Source organism: Hemiscyllium ocellatum, chromosome 28 (genome assembly GCF_020745735.1).
Source record: "Hemiscyllium ocellatum isolate sHemOce1 chromosome 28, sHemOce1.pat.X.cur, whole genome shotgun sequence".
In the NCBI taxonomy this organism is placed as follows: domain Eukaryota; kingdom Metazoa; phylum Chordata; class Chondrichthyes; order Orectolobiformes; family Hemiscylliidae; genus Hemiscyllium; species Hemiscyllium ocellatum.
In genome coordinates this window covers 17,492,802-17,508,440 of record NC_083428.1, presented here as the reverse complement: position 1 = coordinate 17,508,440, position 15,639 = coordinate 17,492,802, and positions in this window count along the sequence as shown.

The window sequence follows — 15,639 nt, the reverse complement described above, 5'->3', positions numbered from 1 at the left end:
TTTAGTCAGCAGTCTATCAACTCATCTGACCACTCCAATGATTTATGTACATACAGTGTACACATGTCCCTCCACTCCTGCGCCCCATTTAGAATTACATCCTTTACTTTCCACTGTCTTTCCACCTCTTCCTGCTACAATGAATCACTTCTCATTTCTCCACATTGGTTGTTATCCACCACTTGTCCATACATTCCACCCGCATATCTATTTTGCATTTGAAGTCCTTCTCACAGGTCGCAATTCTCCTAGTTTGAAATTGTGCACTGTAAAGTAAGGTCTCATTCGTTACTTTATAGCAGGAAAATTAATGGTGTCATCATTGAAAACTCCAATACAAGGCTTCCTGCAGTCTGAGAAAAATCCATTAACAATTTCTCTGGTTCCTTTCACTCGGCCAACTCAGTATCCATGTTGCTACTGCCCCTTTTATTTCACAAGCTATAATTTTGCTCATTAGTCTGTTGGGTGGCACTGTATCAAATGCCTTTTGTAAGTCTATTATGAAGCTACTAATTTCTTCCCACGACTAGAGATGAATTGTAACCTCATAAACTACCAAAGATGAGAAAAGTACCATTTGTCCTATCAAGTCAAACCCTCTTTCATCCAAAGCCTCACTGTCTGACATGTAACTGTACACATTTTGAAAAGTTTGGAACTTCTTGCTAATCATCAAAGTACTGGCTGACGATTCCAAACATCACAATAAACACTCATTTTGGCTTTTAGATTCTGGAGGATTATAAATGGAATTTAAACTGCAAAATTATTAAACAGACATTCATCAGCAAGTACAGATGTGTTGGCTAGATTCTTTTTATTTATTCAGTGGTTGGAGGCAGTGTTGGCCAGACCAGCATTGATAACCCATCCCTAAATACCCAGAGGGCAGTTAGGAATCAAATCATTTTGCTGTGGATTTGGGTTTACATGTAGACCATACAAAGTAAATGTCGCAGTTTATTTCCCTAAAGTACATTAGTGAAGCAGATGGACTTTCCAACAATTGGCAACAGTTTCCTGGTCACAATTAGACTATCAATTTCAGTTTTTATTTTAAATTGAGTTCAAATTCCACTAATTGCCATGGTGGGATTTAAACCAAGATTCCCAGAACATTATCTGGGATTCTAGATTAACACTCTCGCAATAAAACCACTCCCAGTAATTACAGGCAGTGAATAAAAAATGTGTGACATGCATTTTTTGATTGAATGAACATCTGAATAAAGACTGAAAAACCACGAGCTCTCATAATCTTGGCTTGGTCACCAGACATTAGGTGAAGTTTGGGAATCAGCTGTCATGTGATATGAAATGTTTCATTTTAATAGGCAGGAAACAAGGACACAACGTAAAACGAAAGGGAACAATTCTTAAGGGGGAGTAGGGTCTTGATGTCTTTTGCCAGTGATAAGTCAGTCATTGAAGGTTGCAAGAGAAAGTGAGGACTGCAGATGCTGGAGATCAGAGTAGAGCGTATGGTGTTGGAAAAGCACAGCAGGTCAGGCAGCATCCGAGCAGCAGGAGAATCTCCTGCTTCTCAGATGCTGCCCTACCTACTGCACTTTTTCAGCACCATACTATCAACAATGAAAGTTGCAGGACAGGTTGAGACAGTGACTAGTTTAGCATTCAATATAACAGGCATTAGCAATAAGGGCAAAGAGTACAAGAGCAAGGGTGGTGCATAAAGCACTAATTCAAACACAACTGGAGCATGGCACCAGATAAGTTTCTCATTTGGAGGTCATACTTTAGGAATGATGTGAGGCATTAGAGAGAGCTCAAAAAAGATTCATGAGTGTGGCTTCAAGGATGAGGAATTTCAATTTTGTAGGAAGATTGAATAAATTAGGTTTATTTTCTTTGGAAAAAGGGAAGGTTGAAATTTTATAGAGATAGTCAAATTCACAAAGGCGTTTGGACAGAGTTAATGAAGAAAGAACTGATTCCATTTTCAGAAGGGTTGGAAACAAGAGGTAATTTATTTAATGTAAACGATTTAAGGAAATTGGCAGCAGTGGCAACTTGAGAAGAAACCTTTTTATACGATGATTGGTTAGGACCTGGGACGTGCTATCACAGAGTATGAAGGAGGCATGTTAATTCAAGGCATTCAAGAGAAATTTAAATTATTATCTGAAAATGCACAGGGTCATGGGGAGAAAGTGGGAAAAGTAATAACGGGAAAAGAGGAACGACATGAGAGCTAAGTTGTTCATTTGCGAATGCAATGGGCTGCCAAATGGTATTCTGCTGTGCTGTAACCATTCAATGATCCTATGAAGCTCAGTTCCAAACTTGTGGCAGAAATCTCTACAAATCTGATGATGTATAGAAAGAGGTAGCAACCTGAGGTTTGTACCCAGAGAAATAGGACATTCTCCAGCGTACAGGAGTCAAGAAAATTGTCCTGATCCTGCAGTGTTATATCACATGGCACTGAACCATCTCCGTGCACTTAATGTACATGGAATTACGTTCTAGTGAAGTGACTATTTGGCAGGTGAAAATGGAAACGGTTTCAAAAGAGGAATCCCATTATTCACCAGGAGATAATTGACCAGTTGGATCTGCTTCTGAAACTTACATTGAAAATGCTGGGGAAACTCAGAATGTCTGGCAGTACTGCAGACAGTGAAACAGAATTAACATTCCACGTCCAATGTGACATTTCTTCAGAATTAACTCTGATGCTGGTATAAAGGCTGGAAGTTACTTATCTTCCCAGCAGAACTGACAGTTCTTTGAATGTGGCCACAGGACATTATTTGATTTCCTGAACAAATAGATGAGACTTCAGCTTAATCATTTATCTAGTGAAGGGTGACTCTGACATTACAACCCCACCTCCCTAGCCCCCACCTGCCGTTGTCTTATTAGAATGTATTTTGGAAATGAACACATTTGCTTCTGATTCAGGAGAGGGTTACCCACTGAGTCAGACTAACACTGACATGATGTACAATTAAAACAAATCAGATCATTTATAATTTAGAGAGGAAAATTAATGAAGATGTATAATTATCTGCGGGCTATGTACTGATCTATTAAAAGAACCGATAGAAACTGGGTGTCATTTATTGCACACAAGGTCACAGAGTTGAATGGCCAACCGGCTGCTGACAACCACTAAACAGATGCCCCATTAAAAGCTGCCTTAAAGATATCAACTGTTAATTCACATTCAGCATCCAGCTTCGTTACTCCCATCTCAGTATTATCTTGTGTGGCTCCTGTGAAGAAAGTCGATAATACTGCAGAATTTGTCATTTACTCTTTCTGCACAGAGATATTATCAAACAGTCCCAGGGCAGGGACCAGAAAAGTCCAATGTAGTTCCAAATCTTGATGACCTTGTCCTGTGAATGAATCATTAAGATTATGATTAGAATGAAGGAAAGGTGTTGGAGGGAATGTTTTAGCACACAGGGTTTTTAGAACAAGGAATGTTTTCACGTAACTCGCTATAGGTACTGAAGTACAGAAATGTTGAGCAATCTTTGAGTAGCATAGCATCTTGCCAACAATGAGCATTTGTCAGTATAGTAAGGCTTTCCTCTACAATTTTACACCCATTGATATTAATGAGCTGTAATCTTCTGAAATGTGCTGGAGATGATTTGAAAATGTTGGAATTAAAAAGGACACTGGTAAAGGGCAGAGAGGTAAGACTGCAGTAGTTCATTTCATCTGAAGTCTAGCATCATCCAATTTGATAGACCTTCCTTTGTGTTGTAATTTCTATAAAAAAACATTATTCATAAGAGCTGGGGGAGAGAAGAGCCAATTTGGAATCCTGATATAACCCTAAATTATTCAACAGGATATGTTTAAGACAGCCTGAGAACACAGTAAGTTTATCTTGTAAATACCCATACCATACAGTCTAGGTAATTCAAAATTACATCTAAACGGTAATGTTAGTCAGACAATCTCAGTCTGGACAGTGGAAAGGGTTCTGCAACAATGTCAGCATTGCATTAGAAAGGGGAAAGAATGGGTAGGTTTACCACACTTGATCCTGGGGAGGAGGGAACTTGGCTTGAAAATCATACCTACCTTGATGAAAGCCAACTGGCACTGACCATCATGAATCTTTTATAATGCCAAGTCACCAACTAACCCACTTAATGTACATGTAGTCACAATCAGAATCCTGGACATCTGACTCCAATAACCATGGAGTGGGGCTCTCAGGGGCCTTCTGTGTCTGGGTCAGGGTCGACTGCAGCACTGGTGCTCACGATTTATCTCACTGAAATAAAGGTAAAGTACTGCAGATGATGGAAATCTGAAATAAAACCTGAAAGTGCTGGAAATATTCAGCAGATCTGGCAGCATCTGTCCAGAAAGAAATAGAGTTAAAGTTACAACGCTTCTTTGGAATGGAACAGCTCTTGAAAATGATGGATTCTGTGTTGTTGACACAGCAGGAGAAGGAGTAAATGAAACAAATGATGAAAGTGCCAGAGCACAAGACAAAGGGAATTTTTTTGATTTGATTTATTATTGTCACATGTACTGAGATACAGTGAAAAGTATTATTTTGCATGCTATCCAGACAAATCATTAACTTATAAAAGGATATTAGAACAGAATGAATAATATAATGTTACAGCTACAGAGAAGGTGCAGAGAAAGATCAACTCTAGTATACGAGAGGTCCACACATAAGTCAGATAACAGAAGGGAAGAAGCTGTCCTTAAACCTGTCAGTATGTGTTTTCAAATATTTGTATCTTCTGCCCGAAGGAAGAGGGTGATAGAGAGCATGACTGGGGTGAGAGGTGTCTGATTGTGTTGGCTGCTTTCCCAAGGCAGCACAAAGTATAGATGGAGTCAATAGATGGAAGGATGGTTTTCTTGATAGACTGCTGCGTGTTCATAACTCTCCTTAATTTCTTGTGGTCTTGGGCAGTGCGGTTGCCATACCAAGCTATGATGGATGCTTTCTACGGTGCATCGATACAAATTGGTACAAGTCATTGTGGACCTGGTGAATTTCCTTAGCTAGTTATCTAGTGTTAATAGTAGTAGAGGATAGATGTAGAAGCATAATGGTGGGCCTGAATAGTTGAAAATAGGTCAGCTTTGCTGCGAACAAACAAGAAACTGGGAGGCAGCAGGGCTGAAGGAGGTGCAGAATGTGATTAATTAAATTAGAAGTCACGTTCATGCCTTGATGTAGCTGAACTGTCCTGAAGGCAGAAGTTATCCAGGCTGTGTTGATCTCATCAAACTAGCTGTATCCAGTATTCAGAACAACTTCCACTCTATCCACAAGAATGACCCTGACCTTCCAGTGGCTTGCCCTTGCAATACTCAATCATGTTATGGTGATAACATTTCCATCCAAAGCCTGCAGCAGTGCTCCAATGAAACTCAACACAAACTAGAAAAGCAGCATCCCATTTTCCAACTAAGCACTTCATAGCCTTCAAGACTCAACATTGAGTTTAACACTTCAAAGCATGACTGCTGTCCTCCACTTTGATCACCACCACCCCCATCAATTACCTACTTTCTATATTTCCCACCTATCATTAACACCAATTTTGTATCTAATTCTATCTTCTATGAATGAATTAGTTTTGAATTAGTTTGCTTGTCATGTGCACTCAACTGAATGCAGTGAAAAGATGGCAATGTCACCACTTACGTCACGATGTTAGGTACAAGATATTTAAGTATTTGGTACAAAATTGAAAGAATAATAAATAAAAATCCAGCACAAGGAAAAAACAAATACTCGATTTATTGCCCTTTCACCGCAGTCTGTACCAACACCTAGCCTCCAGACTGCACCAGGCCTCGCTTCCCAGCACCAGCCTCTGTTCCGCAACTCAAATTTGAAAAAAAAACTCAGGAAAACAGAAAAAGCGCACAGGCAGCACGGATCACTCTGGCACGGGAGCCCCACTCCACTGCCATATTGGCTGGAGAAAGAAGGAAAAGGGAAAGAATGGGAGGAGAAGAGGAACTGAAGCGGTCTAATCGGCCGCCATCTTTGGTACTACTGTCATCAGGGAGGAAGTGAGGTCTGCAGATGCTGGAGATCAGAGCTGAAAAATGTGTTGCTGGAAAAGCGCAGCAGGTCAGGCAGAACCCTCCAACCACAAGGGATGACTGCAGATTTCCCCAGCTTTCTCATTTCCTCTCCCCCCCCCCCCCCCCCCCCCCCCACCTTATCTCAGTCCCAACCCTCGGACTCAGCACCGCCTTCTTGACCTGCAATCTTCTTCCCGTCCTCTCCGCCCCCACCCCCCTCCAGCCTATCACCCTCACCTTAACCTCCTTCCACCTATCGCATTTCCAACATCCCTCCACCAAAGTCCTTCCTCCCTACCTTTTATCTTAGCCTGCTTGGCACACCCTCCTCTTTCCTGAAGAAACGTCGATTCTCCTGCTTCTTGGATGCTGCCTGACCTGCTGCTCTTTTCCAGCAACACATTTTTCACCTACTATTGTCATCAGCTCAGAATTGCTATTGTAAACAGTAAGGATACTATGAGTTATGCTAAATGTTTTTTTTGGGAATTCACAAATTACACAATACTTTTTATGAGATGTTATTTTGCAGAAAGAAGCCAGAACCTTGCAAAATGTATCCACCAAGATATTTACAATGAAGAATACCTTGGTAGCTGAAAATGTAGTGTTAACTTTTATTGCTTCTGATGTAAGTATCTATCTATATATATAATATATAGCAAAATATAATGACCATATATTGAGACAAGTGCTCATTATCTTGTATTAGTAGAAGTATCCATCCAAGTAGTTTGAAGATATGAGTCATACATATCCCATAGTTTTAAATGACATGATTGTGAACCTGAATTTGTCAGTACCTCAACTGTTATAGACTGCTATAGCAGGATAATACCAATTTACTAGCAGTTGCTAAAAAAAAGCATGCAGAAAGTAATAAACCTTAAAACTCTGCTTTTCCATCTTCAGCCAGTAAGTTATTTCACATTGCAAATCAACTGGTAATGAATACACTTAGCAGAGTACTTGCTTCTCTCTGCAAAATAACATCTCAGGAAGTGAATTATATGTTTTGTGAAATAACAATAACCAAAACCAACTGCCATGTTGGCTGCAGCTGAGTTAATAGCACTCTTACCTCTCAGACAGATGTGGGTTCAGCTCCCACTGAAGAACTTGAACACACACGCACACACACATGCACACACACACACACACACACACACACAAAAAGTCTGGAATTCTGGAGCAGTACTGAGCAAGTGTGGCATTGTCAGAGGTGCTGGTATGTAAACAAGATAATGAACTTGTGTAATTTAAGCATAATAATAGTTATGTTAGACGCACCATTATTTTAAAAGTAAATTCTGACCCCATGAGTTGGCACTCTTGACACAACAGCTTACAAGAAGGCAGCACTGGGAACTTGGATACGGAATCCAGTGTCCTGAATTATTACCAGCATCAACCTCATTTCATCAGGGTTTAAATGTGCACTTCCATCAGGAAAGTGTGTGCTGGATCATTACATGTAAAACCTGAGTTTTCTTTGTTTTGTTTATTCAGTTAATTTCCTATGTTTTCTCTTCAATCTATTCTTAACTTGGCTCTTTCTCAGCCAAGTGGGAGATTATTAAAATTAACATTCTTTAAAGCATTTTGATAAGAATGAAAACATTGCTCACAATTTTCAAAGTTTTCTCAATCCTTTGAGGCCAATGGGCTTATCATAAGATGTGGGTTGAAATCCTATGGAATTTAGCATGGCCCCTTGCCTCAAACTGAATTTTAAAAATAAATTATTTTGTGTTGTGGGCAAGGCCAGAATTTGTTGACTAGCCTTACTATCATAGTTACAGAGATACACAGCATGGAAACAGACCCTTTGGTTCAACTTGTCCATGCTGATCAGATATCCCAACCTAATCTAATCCCATTTGCCAGCAATTGACTCAAATCCCTCTAAACCCTTCCTATTCACATATCCATCCAGATGCCTTTTAAATGTTGTAATTGTATCAGCCTCCACCAATTCCTCTGGTCGCTCATTCCATACACGCAACAACCTTTGCATGAGAACGTTGTCCCTTAGGCCCTTTTAAAATCTTGCCCCTCTGCTTCTGGACTCCCTGACCCAGGGAAAATATTTTGTCTATTTACTCTATCCATGCCCCTCCTAATTTTATAAACCTCTATAATGTCACCCCTCAGCCTCCAATGCTCCAGGGAAAACAGCCCCAGTCTGTTCAGCCTCTCCCTATAGCTCAAACCCTACAACCCTGGCAACATCCTTGTAAATCTTTTCTGAATCCTTTCAAGATTCACAGCATCTTTCCGATAGGAGGGAGACTAGAATTGCACATTTAATATTCCAAAAGTGGCCTAATCAATGTCCTGTACTGGAGCAACATGACCTCTCAACTCCTGTACTCAGTAATCTGACCAATAAAGGAAAGGATACCAAACGCCTTCTTCACTATCCTATTTACCTGCGACTCCACTTTCAAGGAACAATGAACCTGCACTCCAAGGTCACTTTGTTCAGCAACACTCCTGGGGCCTAATGATTAAGTCCTGCCCTGATTTGCCTTTCCAAATTGCAGCACATCACATTTATCCAAATTAAACTCCATCTGCCACTCCTCGATCTGTTGGCCCAACTGATCAAGATCCAATTGTTTTCTGAAGTAACCTTCTTCGCTGTCCACTACATCTCTAATTTCGGTGTCATCTGCGAACTTACTAACTATATCTCCTATGTTCACATCCAAATAATTTAAATAAATGATGAAAAGTAGTGGACCCAGCACTGATCCTTGTAGCACTCCACTGGTCACAGGCCCCTAGTCTGAAAAGCAACGCTCCATCATTACCCTCTGTCTTCTACCTTCGAGCCTTGTGTGGTATGAATTTCCAGACAAGATTATCTAACCACATCCTGACATTAAATGGCATTATCATCACCGAAACTCCCACAGACAACAGCCTGAGGGATTATAAACTCTGTGACTAAAACAGTATGTCAGCAGCTGGTAATTCTGTCAAGTAATTTATTAATTCCTGTCCAACCTCTCCATGGCAGACTTCAGAATTATGATGAAAGACTCTTCATTTGCCCAGATGAGTGCTGCACCAAGAACACACAATAAGGTCAACATCATCTAGGGGAAAGTAGCTCACTTGACTGGCTCTCTAAACCACCACATTCAACATTCACTCCTTCTGTAAGTGAACTGCAGTGACAGCAATCTACAACCTACAAGATGCACTGGCAGCAACTCAACAAGGCTCTTCAGTCAGCACCTGCTAAACCAAGACCATGACTACCTAGAGCACATGGGAACACCAGCACCACAATCTGTAATTTTTTTTATTTCAAAAATATACTTTATTCAAAAATTATTTTGGTATCTATAAAATTGGTGATGCCATACCTACATTTACCTTGGCCCCCGAGGCCCGTTCAAACTGGTCACATTCCATTTTTTTTCATACAGAGATTGAAATTAATCATTTGTATATACAAGTCTGTACATTGACCATCCAGATATTTTGCTGAGGCATCAGTGGAGCCCAATTTCTGAGTGGGCCCCTTGTTCTTCTTAGGCAGGCAGACCTTACATGGTGGTCATTCCCCACCGTGCCTTGGCGGCCGCTGCCCCAAGCTTCAGCGCGTCCCTCAACATGTAGTCCTGGACTTTGGAATGTACCAGTCTGCAACACTCAGTCGGGGCCAACTCCTTTAGCTGGAAGATCAATAGGTTTTGGACAGACCAAAGAGCGTCTTTCACTGAGTTGATGATCCTCCAGGCACAGTTGATGTTCGTCTCGGTGTGCGTCCCGGGGAACAGACCGTACAGCACGGAGTCCAGTGTCACCGAACTGCTCGGGACAAACCTCGACAAACACCACTGCATTCCTCTCCAGACTTCATTTCTGTAGGCACATTCCAGAAGGAGGTGTGTGACAGTCTCGTCCCCTCCACAGCCGCTTCAAGGGCAGCATGCATAAAGGATCTCACAGGCGGAGCGTTTCTCACCACCAGCCAAGCCATGTCTTGGTGCTTGTTGGAAAGGTCTGGTGATGAGGCATTCTGCCAAATTACTTTGACAGTCTGCTCAGGGAACCTCTCAACAGTATCCATCCTCTCCTTTTCCTGAATGGTCTCAAGGACACTACGTGCTGACCACTTCCTGATGGACTTGTGGTCAAAGGTGTCTTTCTTCATAAATTTCTCCACGAAGGACAGGTGATACGGAACGGTCCAACTACTAGGAGCGTTCCGCGGCAGTGAGGTCAGGCCCATCCTTTGCAACACCAGGGGCAGGTAGAACCTCAGTATGTAGTGACACTTGGTGTTTGCGTACTGGGGATCCATGCACAGCTTGATGCAGCCACACACAAAAGTGGCCATCAAGGTGAGGGTGGCATTGAGTGTGTTTTTTCCTCCGTTGCCCAAATCTTTATACATTGAGTCCCTTTGGATCCGGTCCATCTTTGATCTCCATATAAATTGGAAGGTGGCCTGGGTGACTGCGACAGCACAGGTTCTGGGAATAGGCCAGACCTGTGCCACATATAACAACACTGACAGTGCCTCACACCTGACGATCAGGCTTTTACCTGTGATGGAGACCGACCGTTGTTCCACTTGCCCTGTTTCTGCCTCACTTTGCTGATACCCTCCTCCCAAGACTTGGCGTATACCCCAGCCCCTCCGAACCAAATACCCAGCACCTTTAGGTGGTCAGTCCTGACGGTGAAGGGGATCAAGGATTGGTCGGCCCAGTTCCCGAAGAGCATGGCCTTGCTCTTGCCACGGTTTACCTTGGCCCCCGAGGCCCGTTCGAACTGGTCACAGATGCACATGAGTCTGCGCATGGACAGCGGATCCGAGCAGAAAATGGCGACATCATCCATGTACAGGGAGGCCTTAACCTGTAGGCCCCCGCTGCCAGGAATTGTCACCCCACTCAAGCTTGCAACCTTCCTGATGGACTCGGCAAATGATTCTATGCAGCACAAAACAAGGCAGGAGAGAGAGAGGGCAGCCCTGTCTGACTCCAGATCTGATTGGGAAGTTACCTGATTCCCACCCATTGATTGAGACTGCACTGACAATGTTGGTGTACAGCAGTCTGATCCAATTGCAGATTCTCTCCCCAAAGCCCATTTTGGAGAAAAAATTTCTCATATATGCGTGCAATATCCTGTTAAAGGCTTTCTCCTGGTCCAGACTGATGAGGCAGGTGTCCAACCCCCTGTCCTGCACGTAGGCAATTGTATCCCTGAGAAGTGCGAGACTCTCAGCGACCTTCCTGCCTGGTAAGCACAGTGAAATCATTCCTGAAGAAGGGCTCATGCCCGAAATGTCGATTCTCCTGCCCCTTGGATGCTGCCTGACCTGCTGCGCTTTTCCAGCAACACATCTTTAGCTTTCATAGTCACCAAGACTCAATAGCTATTTATCAATAATTCCCAGTTTTTTGGAATGATTTGAATACATAGAGACTTGTTAGCAAGTAAATAAGTTAGACTAATGAAATTTAGCCTCTGGACTAAGCAGCGTACCTTGTTTCTCATAGAATCATAGTCATAGAGATGTACAGCACAGAAACACACCCTTCAGTCCAACTCATCCATGGCGACGAGATATCCCAACCTAACATAGTCTCACCTACCAGCATCCAGCCCATATCCCTCCAAACCTTTCCTATTCATATACCCGTCCAGATACCTTTTAAATGATGTAATTGTACCAGCCTCCACCACTTCCTCTGACAGCTCATTTCTTGTCTGCATGAAAAAGTTACCACTCAGTTCTCTTCTATATCTTTCCCCTCTCAGCCTAAACGATATGCTCTCTAGTTCTGGACTCCCCAACCCAAAAAAATGTAGCACAAGGATACAAGATGGAACAGGATTAAACTCTGTTCTGGAGTCCTACATAGTTGTAAGAACGGTAATAACAGAATAGCTAGGAGCAGTAAGAGACTATATGGCTCCCCAAGCCTGTGCCAGCATTTGATAAGATCTTTGCAGATATGATTTGGTTTTATTTGCTCTGTGGATGTAAGCATCAATGGCTAGGTCAGCACTTGTTGCCTCTCCCTAATGACTCAGAGACAGTTAAGAGTCATCCATATTTCTGTGGTCTGGAGTCACATGAGGCCAGACCAAGTAAAGACGGCAGACTTCATTCTTTAAGAGGACATTTAGGAAACCAAATTTGTTTTTATGATACCTGACAGTGGTTACATGCTTGCCAATAATCTACCTTTATATTTGAGATTTTTTTTATCAAAAATAAAATCAACATTATACCATGGTGGGATGCAAACCCATGTGATTATAAAACATAGAGCATAGAACATTACAGTGCAGTACAGACCCTTCGGCCCTCGATGCTGCGCCGACCTGCCATTCCAATCTGAAGCCCATCTAACCTACACTATTCCATATATGTCCATATGCTTGTCCAATTACAACTTAAATGTACTTAAAATTGGCGAATCTACTACTGTTGCAGGCAAAGCATTCCATACCCTTACTACTCTCTGAGTAAAGAAACTACCTCTGACATCTGTCCTATATCTATCACCCCTCAATTTAAAGCTATGCCCCCTCATGCTCACTGTCACCATACTTGGAAAAAGGCTCTCCATGTCCACCCTATCTAACCCTCTGATTATCTAATATGTCTCTATTAAGTCACCTCTCAACCTTCTTCTCTCTAACAAAAATAGCCTCAAGTCCCTCAGTCTTTCCTCGTAAGACCTTCCCTCCATACCAGGCAACATCCCAGTAAATCTCCTCTGCACCCTTTCCAAAGCTTCCACATCCTTCTTATAATGTGGTGACCAGAACTGTACACAATACTCCAAGTGCGGCCGCACCAGAGTTTTATACAGCTGCAGTATAACCTCATGGTTCTGGAACTCGATCCCTCTATTAATAAAAGCTAAAACACTGTAGGCCTTCTTAACAACCCTGTCAACCTGAATGGTAACTTTCAAGGATCTGTGTACATGGACACCAAGATTTCTCTGCTCATTTACACTACCAAGAATCTTACCATTAGCCCAGTACTTTGCATTCCGGTTACTCCAACTAAAGTGAATCATTTCACACTTGTCCACATTAAATTCCATTTGCCACCTGTCAGCCCAGCTCTGCAGCTTATCTATGTCTCTCTATAACTTACAACATCCTTTGTCACTATCCACAACTTCACCGACCTTAGTGTCATCTGCAAATTTACTAACCCACCCTTCTACGCCTTCATCCAGGTCGTTTATAAAAATGATGAACAGTAGTAGGCCCAACACCAAACCTTGTGGTACACCACTAGTAACTGGACTCCAAGATGAACATTTCCCATCAACCACCACCCTCTCTCTTCTTTTAGCAAGCCAATTACTGATCCAAACTGCTATATCTCCCACAATCCCATTCTTCCGCATTTTGTACAACAGCCTACTGTGGGGAACCTTATCAAACGCCTTGCTGAAATCCATGTACACCACATTAACTGGTTTACTCTCATCTGCCTGTTTGGTCACCTTCTCAAAGAACTCAATAAGGTTTGTGAGGAACGACCTCCCCATCACAAAACTGTGCTGACTATCCCTAATCAAATTATTCTTTTCTAGATGATTATAAATCCTATCTCTTATAATCTTTTCCAACACTTTACCAACAACTGAAGTAAGGCTCACTGGTCTATAATTATCTGAGTTGTCTCTACTCCCCTTCTTGAACAGGACAACCACATTTGCTAACCTCCAGTCTTCTGGCACTATTCCTGTAGACAATGACGATTTAAAGATCAATGCCAAAGGCTCGGCAATCTCCTCCCTGGCTTCCCAGAGGATCCAAGGATAAATCCAGGGGACTTATCTATTTTCACATTCTGCAGGATTTCTAATACCTCTTCCTTGTGAACTTCAATCCCACCTAGTCCAGGTTAACCAGAATACATGTCCAGAGACACTAACATTAAGCCACCATCGCCCCCAGAAGCCTCATCTCTACATTCTTATTTTCCTACAATAGTTCTTGGCTCTCTTGCAGATCAAACTGCATCAAAATTTGTCTTCAATCACCTTGCCTCCAGTGATTTCTGTGAAACGAAGTTGCACAGACTAATAATCTTCTGAGAGGAAATATACTCCCCTCATTTCAATCTTAAGTGGAAAATCTGAAATTTTCTAACTGTTTCCTGACAAAGCAAAGTATCTTGCCATCATCCACATCATGTTCTCTCAGGACATTGCATGTTTCATGAAGATCACTTCTAAAGTCAAATGGGTTTAGGTCCAGCCTGCTCAAACTTTCCTCATCTTTCTTCACCCCAAGAATCAATTGAGTGAACCTTATCTGAACTGCTTCAAATACAACTATATCTCTTACTGCGGTTGAGAAACTTATCAGCCATGAATTAATAGTGGGGTAGAAGCAGGAGGCTGGGAGAACACAGCAAGTCAGGCAGAATCAGGAGGTGGAGAAATCAACTTTTTGGATGTTACCCTTGGTTAATGTTCATACAGAGTACCTTATGGTATGTTCAAAGCCTGTTGGGTAGGATTACACATGAAATGTTGACTTCTCCACCACCTGATGCTGCCTGGCTTGCTGTGTTCTTCCAGCCTCCTGCTGTCTACCTTGGATTCCAGGATCTGCAGTTTTTTTTGTCTATCGCTATAATTGAATGGCAGAGCAGACTCGATGGGCTGAATGGCCTAATTACTGCTTCTATGTCTTATGGTCTTATTAACTTGGGAGCTAACCAATTCCTTTTGGAATACTTTGAGGGTGATGCCATGGTTAGTTTTACACTGCGCCACATGCCAGTCACTTAACCAAATGGGGTAATTAAAAGTGTTCTATAGGTAGCCTATAGGATGGCATGATGGCTCAATGGTTAGCACTGCTGCCTCACAGTGCCAGGTTCAATTCCAGCCTCGGGCGACTGTCTATGTAGAGTTTACATGTTCTCCCTGTGTCTGTGTGGGTTTCCTCCAGGAGCTCTGGTTTCCTCCCACAGTCCAAAGATGTGCAGGCTAGGTGAATTGGCCATGCTAAGTTGCCCGTAGAGTTAGGTGCATTAGTCAGGGGGAATTAGTTACACTTCGGAGGGTCGGTGCGGACTAGTTGGGCCGAAGGGCCTGTTTCCACACTGTAGGAAATCTAGTCTAATCTAACTGAGGCCTGTAGATTTGTAATAAGCCATCCTTGCTTTTAAACTCATTTTCTCTTGCAAGGAAAGCATGGGGAAAGTGGGGGGAGGAGATGGTGATAGTGTAAGTGTCAATGGGAATTGGACCCAATAGCTTGAGAAAGAGTTTGCAGGCAGTTACGGGGTGTGAAGGCAGGCTGTCTCAAAGGGCAGTGCTTCATTGCTTTGTCAGAGCTACAAAAGAAAACAAAAAAGATCTCCAGTCCTTACCCCAATGCTCCAACATCCTCCACATTCTCCCCACACCGTATTATTCCATCCCTTATCACCTCATGCACACTCCCAACATTGCCTCTTTCCCTCAATTTCAACATGTATCCCTCCAAAACCATAACCTTTAACATTCCCTATTCTAATGTAGTGTTAACTCAAGACTATTCATCAACCCCACCAACTACCCT